We start from the raw sequence: 9,856 nt of genomic DNA on the forward strand, positions 1-9,856 counted from the left end.
TCCAACAGGCTTCCAAAAAAACAAGGACTGTACAAACAGCTCTTCCTTTTCGTTTTCAGGTGCACTACACTACAGCAACATCGTCGCAAAGCCTCACGTGAGGGGCCGATACGATCTCTATCTCGTGTCTGAGAGCAGAACTCAAGGTCACATTGAGGGTTTTCCCCTCATTAGAGCCAGTGAAGGGCTTCATTCAAAGCGTCCGTGTCCTGTTGAGACTGAACCTGGCTGGAATTTAATTGGGTTTGTGTTTGGGTTTAATGAACTATAAGCTTCTGGCCCTCCCACACACACAATTCATACTTGCGTCAAAGGCCAGCCTGCATCAGTCATGATGGGGCTTGTTCGGGCTCTGATCAGAATGCACGTGCTCCGGGGAAATATCATGTTGGCTTAGTTGAAGCTTTATTGCGAAATATGAGACAAAAAGTTTATACTGTAATATCTGAGTCACATTATTTTAAAATAGCTTATATACAGTACCTTCTCTATGCTAGCAGAAAAACAATTTTCAGCTGGCAAACAACTGAAGAAAATCCTTTATAAAACTTACATTAATGAAGGGATCCACCTAGGGATGGGTACCGAAACCCGGTATTAAATTGGCCCCAGGGCTAAATTATGAAAGTGTATCGATAAGCTCTGACGTTAACGGTTCTGCTATCGGTAGGCTACTGGAGAAATTATGAAGAAAATACATTCATTTATTATTGCTATATAGACATTATCTTATAATTCTATCTCGCCAGAGTCGCCAGCTGTGTCTGTATGCAACAATATTAGGACATTTGTCTATGATGCATGTTTGCTTTCGCAATCAGATCGCGCTCACGTGCTCAGGAGCTACAGCACGCGCAGTCGCTCACAACATAAAAGCCCTGTTTGGAGAACTAAACAACTAAACGTCTGCTACTTTAGGTAGCTTTACACTTTAGGCCTGTGATATTAAGGCTTCCAAGGATCAGAAAAAGATATCTGAGGTAAAACTATTAAAAACTAGCCGCGTTTCGTCTAGCACGCCTTCATTCTCTTCACAGCTGTGCGCGTTCGTTCCTCCCTAAACCCAAACGTAACGTCAGAATCAGCACAACCGGTGATTGTTGTGAAATGCAGCCTTTCCTTTTGCTAAATTGCGGTAAATGTTTGATAATTATTATTTTTAAAACGTTGAAAGCACAATAATTCGCGCAAGAGACGCTGTTCCTCAGGCTGAATTGTGTGTGCGGCGCGCGCTCCAAAATGGATCGCAAATAGACAAACAAATTACATTTTGGGCTTTAGATGCACGTCCAAACTATCAAATACACACAAAAGTATGTTAAAATGATCGGATTGGAGCGCGTTTAGCCACTTAAACGCAGTTTATATCGTAAGTGTACATGAACAACTGGGAGAAAATCCGATGTGTGTTAATATCTATTGTCTTAAAGTGACAGCAGTCACCTTCTGATGATTATGCAATCAAACAACAAAATGCAACGAGAAAATCACTCACAGCTCTTCATCTGAATATAGTTAGCTTTATTAAACATTAATCTATTAATTTATACAGCGAAAACCATGCATTGTTATTTTACATTTGGTTACTTAGATTTCTTCTATAGGCTAGGTCTATATTACCTGAACACATGAACAAATGAAAGCAGTTTATTTCATTTGTATCTTTGTTTTATTGTATTTGTTAGTTTGTTTTACTTTGTTTCTTTGTTCATGTCCTTTAAAACCTTAACTATACCCATCCCTAATCCACACCATATAATTTAAAGGGCATGTCAGTAACCAAACAGTTGATGGGCCCCACTGACTTCCATAGTATAGGAAAAATGACTGACATTCTTCAAAATATCTGCTAAATGAACAAATATAAATTAAAAAATGTAAATGCATAGATTATTATATACATGTATAATTAATCACACACACATAACATTCAAATTTATAATGTTGCAAATGTTATAAATACTGCTTATTTTGCTCTTATTTAATGGCTGCTGAACATTTTTGACATCACAATAAATTACTTTTAAAATAATTGAAAACAGCACTGAGCACTGAGGTGGCTTACGACTGGCTGTCTGTTATGAAACATTTTTCTATAACATTTTAGCATTGCATTGTTTCACATTGTAAACGTGTGCAATTCAGGGTTTACTGCAACAAAAATGAGCCTAACCCTGCTCTGGAGTGTGAAACGTTACTTAACCCAGGGGTTTTACCCATTTACCCAGGGTTAAGCTTAGTGCTAAAAGCCATTAAGAGTCCTCTGCTATTCACCCCCAGTGAGTAAACTGTCCGGGAATCACTAAACATCTCTGAACCCAAACATCCCCATCTCATCTTTGCCTCTATTGTTTTTTTTACAGGCACATTGGAATGTCAGGTATGTCTCTCTGTGGCACACCCACCACACCCAGAGACCAGAGAAAGGCACAAGCCAGGGCAAGCAGGTGAAGCTTTATCTCCAGTGCGTGAGAGGCTGTGGTGTCTGTTTCTCGCTTTCTCCCCCACCCCCGTCTTACATCTGCCAGGCCGCTCTCTGTGGCTGGAGTCGGACTGGGAAAATTCCCATGAGTGCAACAAGGACGGAGGAAGTAGGAGGTTGATTTCAGGACAGCCAACTGCAGGTCTCAGTGACTGTTGGAGGTCGCAACTGCTCAGGTATCAGCTGAACAAAATGAATAGCATGTATCTGTGTGTAAGAGAGTGAATGTGTATATGTTACTGAGACAGAGACAGTGAGAATAATGCGTGTGAATGGCCATGTGAAAGAGAGCGTCTGTCTAGGCAGCCAGAGAGCAGTCTTCGGGCTGAACGGGTAAACCTGAAACTGCATTTGGAGCCATATAAAAAAAAAAAAAAATGTGTAACTGGTCCTCTACCTGCTGCCCAGTTTCCAAACGTGCATCTATACGGTGTGAAAAAGCTCATGTTACTGCCACAATCGGCAATGCAATACCAACGTCTCAGGCCAACAAACAAGATAAGACCAAATGATGAATAACTTTACTTTGAAATTAAAGACGTAAGCAGAAACACAAACTATATTTGTTTCAGGTGGTTGCCTGGTCTTTGCTGTGCAGTTGCTAAGGTGTTTTGGTAGGGATATGTTAATAGCTGTGTCCCAATTCAGAGACTGCATCATTCGTAGGCCAGACCAAATGTTGTTAAATGGGACGATCTACAGTGGATTGTTCTAATCGCCTAAAAACTGTAACAGGTGCCACTGACGAGAGCGGTAATGTTTGCATCTATAAAATCGCATATTGGTAAAGTATGTCAACATTTGAACAGCTTTAAAATGTTTTTTTTTTTTTTTTTAATTGTATCGTTAGATATTTGAGTAAGTTGAAACCTAACAATACTTACATTCAAAAGTATAATTCGCCATTTTCTCTCAAACACATTTGACCTTCGAGTGCAGCCTTCGAAGGATGCAGCCTCTGAATTGGGACACAGCTATTGTCTACCAGGCAAAAATTGTGAGTCCAATTGCTTAGAAAGTACTTCTGCCCAACAAACTGCACAAATTTGAGATATTCATGTTCACAAATGAAAATATATATATATATAATGAGGGCTCCAACCTGTTATCCCTGTGGTGGGAACTTTCTTTTACTCCAGTCTTCACTGTCACATGTTCAAATGAATGAAATATAAAAATTTATATTAAACAAAAATCTCTTGTAACATTATAAATATTAGTTTAACATAAATAAGTCTTTACTGTCACTTTTGATCAATTTAATGCATCCTGAACTAAATAAAAGTATAAATATGATTAAAGAAATCTTACTGACCCCTAACTTTTGAATGGTAAAAAGTGTAGATCGTTATATTTTTGTGATTATTAATATTCAAGGATCTTTGCACCATAAGTTGGTAGAGCACAGTGATTATGTTGGCTTGAGAAAGTCAACAATTTGAAATCCTATCTCAGAAAGCCTCTAGTTTTATTATGCCATTCGTATCATTCATGACTCTACACAGACAAGTCATGAGTTTAAAAAATCACTAACCCCAAGTATAAGTAAGCAATAGAGACGCCTGCCTTAACAAACATCAATAAAAACAGATCTGATGAACCAAGAAGTAATGAGAGGTGGTAACCATGCAATTAAATATCTGTGCTGTTTATTAAAATGCTGATGATTTCATTCCATAGTCACTAAGGAGCAGCAATAAGCAGCTGGTACATTGCTGACATCGTCTTTGTTTTTCCCTAATCTCAAGCAACACATCTGAGTTCCACTTGCTCCAAGGTAATATTTATTCAATATACGTAATGTGCAATTATGTACCACTATTGAAACATTTTCGGAATGTGATGTTTCCCTCTGCAAATCATGCATGTTAAACACCAAATACATTCTGAACAGCATTTACACTTTCATTGTGAATAGCTAAACAACACTTGAAACTTTTCACATCTCATCTGGTTAAGACACTGTGCATGAGTAATGAAGGAAAGCCAATTTGAATAGCTTGTGTGGTCAAACAACATGCTATTGAACGTTAAACGGTTGGAGAACAATAGACTTCCCAGAAGAATCCTTATTCATTGTTATTGTAAGCAACGGCAGAGGTTACCACAACAATAAATCATGAACATTACCATTGTTTCTGTAATTTAAATAAAGAAAATCAATCTTTGTGTTTTGATTAATGATTGAAAAATGTACAAAAATGTCAGGCCAGCAGCTGAGAACTGTGATGCATATAAGCAGATAGGACTATGACTGATGTGTGTGTCAGAGAGACTCCCAGACTGTCTGAACTCTCTGTGATTGTGTGAGTGTGTGTTTGTTTGAGGAAGACAGTGAGACTTTTCCTTCTAAGGTGAGTTTCTCTTCATGGGTGGCAATCAGAAAAGAGAGAAGCGCAGTTAATGATGAGCATTGTCCGTAAAAATCCACCCTACTCAGAGAACATTTGCAGACAGAGACTAATACAACAACCATGTACACTAGCCGTACAAAGATAAACATCTCACGGTCACAAATGCACACACATGCACTCACACACTAATTGAATGAGTCCAGTTTGTTCAGGTGGCTTAAATCGCAGACTGCTCTTAGTGAAAAAAAATTGCCTGTTGCCAGGCTAAAACGTTAAAAAGCACGGGAGGTCATGTATAGCACAATAACTCAGCCCTGCTCTGGGAACATACACATTAACAGTCATCAGTTACACAATCCAGGACTGATCAGACAGAGGAACTAAACTGGAAATTACCAGTATGCACCAGTATGCCTGAGAAAAGTTCCTGTTAAAATTATGTTGCGCCTAACATCACTCCTTAACCATGGTAAAATCACTATCTCATACCTAAAAGCAGTGTCTTAACCCGACGAGATGTTTTGAGTGTTGTTTATCTATTCACAATGAAAGTGTAAATGCTGTTCAGAATGTATTTGGCACACCTAAAAGCTTTTAATGGGTTATATCAAGTATAACACACATGTATACACATCTGATTATAAAAATAGATAGACAGACAGACTGACTGACTTTACACAAGCATGAGCTATTTCACATGAGCTTGATTGGTTCATTCTGATCACAGCCACATACCCAATTATAAAAATTGTGTGGAAAAAAAAAAAAAATTTTTTTCTTTCTCTCTGAAATGTCACTGATTTTAAGTGACATTGCGTTGGTTGTAATTTTTACATTAAAAGTGCAAAAGTTCTGATATGATGTACCTTTGTTACATTATTTACATCACAAAAAAAAAAACAGCTGGTTTAACAGGGGTGTGTAGACGATTGATTGATTGATTGATCGATCGATCGTGATCGATTGATTAATCGATTCATTCATTCATTCATTTGTTGGTTGATTCTTTGATTGATTTGTTGATTGATTCATTGATTCATTCTTTCATTCATTAATTTATTAATTCATTCATTTGATTTATTCATTCATTCATTCATTTGTTGATTGATTGATTCATTCATTCATTGATTCATTCATTGATTCATTCATTGATTCATTCATTCATTGACTGATTGATTGATTGATTGATTCATTCATTCATTCATTGTTTCATTGATTCATTGGTTGATTGGTTGATTCGTTCATTCATTCATCCATCCATCCATCCATCCATCCATCCATTCATCCATCCATCCATCCATTCATCCGTCCATCCATTCATCCATCCATCCATCCATCCATCCATCCATCCATCCATCCATTCATCCATCCATTCATCCATCCATTCATCCGTCCATCCATTCATCCATCCATCCATCCATCCATCCATCCATCCAGTTCTGAAAGTATGCCTAAGCTGATTCTGGGCACCAAAATTTGTTTTTCCCCTGGTATAGAGGGACAGCTGAATTCCCAAACATCATAGTATTCCCCAACCTCATTTCTTATGCCATTAACTCAAAGGGATAGTTCACCTGAAAATTAAAATTCTGTCATCATTTACTCACCCTCAAATTTTTCCAAATCTGTATGAATTCTGTCATCATTTACTCACCCTCAAATTTTTCCAAATCTGTATGAATTTCCTTCTTATGCTGAACACAAAAGAAGTTGTATACAAATAGTTAATGGGCCCCATTGACTTCCATAGTATTTTTCTTTCCATACATTGGAAATCAATGGGGAAATTCATACAGATTTGGAAAAATTTGAGGGTGAGTAAATGATGACTGAATTTTAATTTTCTTTGAGTTAATGGCATAAGAAATGAGGTCGGGGAATACTATAATGTTTGGGAACTCAGCTGTCCCTCTATACGAGAGAAAAACAGATTTTGTTGCCCAGAATCAGCTTAGGCATACTTTTAAGAACATTTTCCAAAGTGATTAAAAAAAAAAATTGTAAAAGCCAAAATCCCTTTGCACACACACACACTGGCATCAGAGGATACAGCAGCTGTCAGCTCCCAAAACCATTAAAACAATACCTTTAAATCCATGACCCACTTATTACACAAGGCACATTCAGTTCAAAAGCTCTGACAATGAGGTTTCGATGTCAGTGTGAGTTTAGAAGTCACTGCATAGAGGCGCATCAAAGAAGATCAGAGCAACTTTGCTCATCCTCGAGGTCAAACTAACATCTGAGTCCAGAGAGTGTGTGGGGACAGCGAAGTTTGCTGAGATGCTCGTAAAGTGGGTCAGGCTGGGAAAGTCTTGAATGAAGCGAACAGTTGTTCACATGTGGCAACCTCGAAATACACGAAAGTAATAAAGGCTAGAGGTTAATTAGATTTTACGTAACATGGATCTAATTTCATGGATTCTCTGGAATCTCAGGCCTCATTCAGGTAGATTTTAAATAAAGAAATTACATGTCCTGAGAGTCAGTTATATATATAAACTAAAGCTATATATATATATATATATATATATAGTATAAATAAAGCTTATCTCAGAGAAATTCTGAAAGGCAGATAGAGTTTCACATTTAGCGTAAAGCCAAATGAGTGTAAATACAATTTCAGCTGACGGGTTTAACGTTGGGAGGAGGTTTTAATCAGCTTACCCTCAAACTAATCAGAATCTGAGAGAAGAAAATGCTCTTTGCATTTATGAAAAAAGGCTTGTCAAAATCACTGAAAACTATTGAATAAGCTTAGACAAACAATGAGGTGCAACTGACATTTTCCTCCCTGCAGGCGTGAGAGACTGTGTGTGTGTGTGTGTGTGTGTGTGTGTGTGTGTGTGTGTGTGTGTGTGTGTGTGTGTGTGTGTGTAAACCGATCTCTGACAATGGCCACCCAGAGAAAACGGAACTCCACTAGCCTGAAGGGTCGCAGATATACCTCTGTTTGTTCAGGGTTTAGCGCCTTTCTCTGGGCCGGAAAGATCAGGTCCATGGAACCAAATTTAGGCCTTTTCACATGGACAAAGGACTCAAGCCAATGTGCACTGACAGTGATGCTGAGCAGGTTTAGAGTTTTGACCTGAAATCTTCCATTTTTCAGATCCTATCTAAAGTAGTAGGTGAAATCAGGATAATCGCTAGTGAACGGCTTGGGACTCTTGTGACGTAATTTTCCAGTGGCTTCAGGGTGATTAATCACATTTATGGTATCATAAACAATTCATTACAGTCTAAGAATCCTGTTATTATCCATTTATAATGCCTAATTAAACAAAAAAACATACAAAACATAAATGTACACATTGTAAAGCTTAGCAAGCTTAGCTAACTGGCTATGCTGAACAGTTTCAAAATGTATACTAACTAAAAAAAAACTCACAAACGATTAACTGCACAAAGACATTAAGAGTAGTATTAACAGTTCACAAAAACAAACTAAACATCATAAAATGATTTTCTTAAATTTCTTAAGATTTCTAATCAGGCACTGAACTAAGTACCTAAAAGTTCTTTAAGCCAAAGGAATCTCTTTGGGGTCCTAGGTGGACTTGATTCAATGGTGAACCGAACTGACAATAGATGATTGGATATAAAACAACTGCATTTCATGAGCAAAGATGGCAGATTTTAAACAGTCACATAGATAACATATGCCTAATGCATACTTTGAATGCAAAGTCTGTGAATAAAAGTATGTAATAAAATGTACAGTAACTGCCACTGAGATGCTAACGCATAGCTTCTTTAAGGTATTATAAACCTCTTTGACTTCAACAACGTGCCTCTACCTATTTCCATATCACACACACACTAAAAATAAAACTTCCTTCTTGCTTCCTTCCATTAGCTCACATTAGCCTCATGTACCTCAATCTGCAGTGAGTAAAGCCTCCATCCACCCGTGACCATCCAGAACACAAGGCAGTGAAGGCGGACCTCCCAGAAAGCCAAAATCAGCAGCAGCGAGCCTGCGGGCCACAGACCCCCACAGAGAAGCAAAACTACCAGACTCAGAATCCTGTCTACCAGAGCAAACCCAGAATATGGCTTTTCCACTTGAATCCATTACTTATTATTTTGTCCCATTTGTATTTGACATTGATAGAGGGTAACCAGTGGTTTGTGTGAATGTAATACAGTGATGCCAGGAATGTTAGAATGTGAATGGTTAATATAATTTGTGCAGGAAGACTGAGCCAAACACTTGGTTGTAGCTTCCATTCATGGACATTTTATTGCATTACAGCTAATCTTGGCAATATTAACCAACAGGACTATGAGCCATTCATACAATCTGTCCTGTTTTAAATAGTTTTTCTATGTAGGCAGATGTGTTTGACTGTTACAGTGCTATTTTTTCAGCGTCACACAACATAAGCACCATTTTAAAAAATGCCATAGATTAAAAACTGTTTAGTGACTTTTAGTCTGTGTTAAGGTGTTTTCACCAGTGTTGGGGAATGTTACTTTTAAAAGTAATACATTACAACATTTTGTTGCTGCCTAAAAAAAGTAACTTCCTGTAGTTGTGTTACTTAGTTACTTTTAATGGAAAGTAATGCATTACATTACTTTTGCTTTACATTTTTTCATCTGAGCTGGGCGTGCTTGTTTCTTTTTTAATATAGTAAATAAATAAAAAGTTCAGTCCCACTTTATATTAAGTGGCCTTAACTACTATGTACTTACATTTAAATTAATCATTTGATACAATGCACTTATTGTGTACATACATGTTTTTACATTGTACTTATATTTTAAAAACACCTGCATGTAATTACATCTGTAATTAATTTCTGTTATTACATTTATAATTACACTGTTGACCCATCCCTTACACTTTACCCCTACCCTTAAACCTACCCATACCACCAAAGCTTTCCCTAACCTTACCCGTATCCCACCTCAATAGCAGCAAAAGTGTTTTGCAATTCAATATGAACCCAATAAGTAAATTGTACTTATTTTTTGGTGTAAGTACTTAGTAGTTAAGGACCAAAAGTTCTATTTT

General features: G+C 37.4%; 1 long non-coding RNA gene across 1 annotated transcript; it reads left to right on the top strand.

Moving 5' to 3' along the window:
- Nucleotides 1-333: 333 nt before the first annotated feature.
- Nucleotides 334-9,553, top strand: LOC125244329. Its single transcript, XR_007179312.1, has 4 exons — nucleotides 334-980; nucleotides 2,364-2,658; nucleotides 4,163-4,259; nucleotides 8,693-9,553. It is a non-coding gene; the product is annotated as an uncharacterized LOC125244329 (long non-coding RNA).
- The last annotated feature ends 303 nt before the right edge of the window (nucleotides 9,554-9,856 follow it).

This window comes from Megalobrama amblycephala, linkage group LG14 (assembly GCF_018812025.1).
Source record: "Megalobrama amblycephala isolate DHTTF-2021 linkage group LG14, ASM1881202v1, whole genome shotgun sequence".
Classification (NCBI taxonomy): domain Eukaryota; kingdom Metazoa; phylum Chordata; class Actinopteri; order Cypriniformes; family Xenocyprididae; genus Megalobrama; species Megalobrama amblycephala.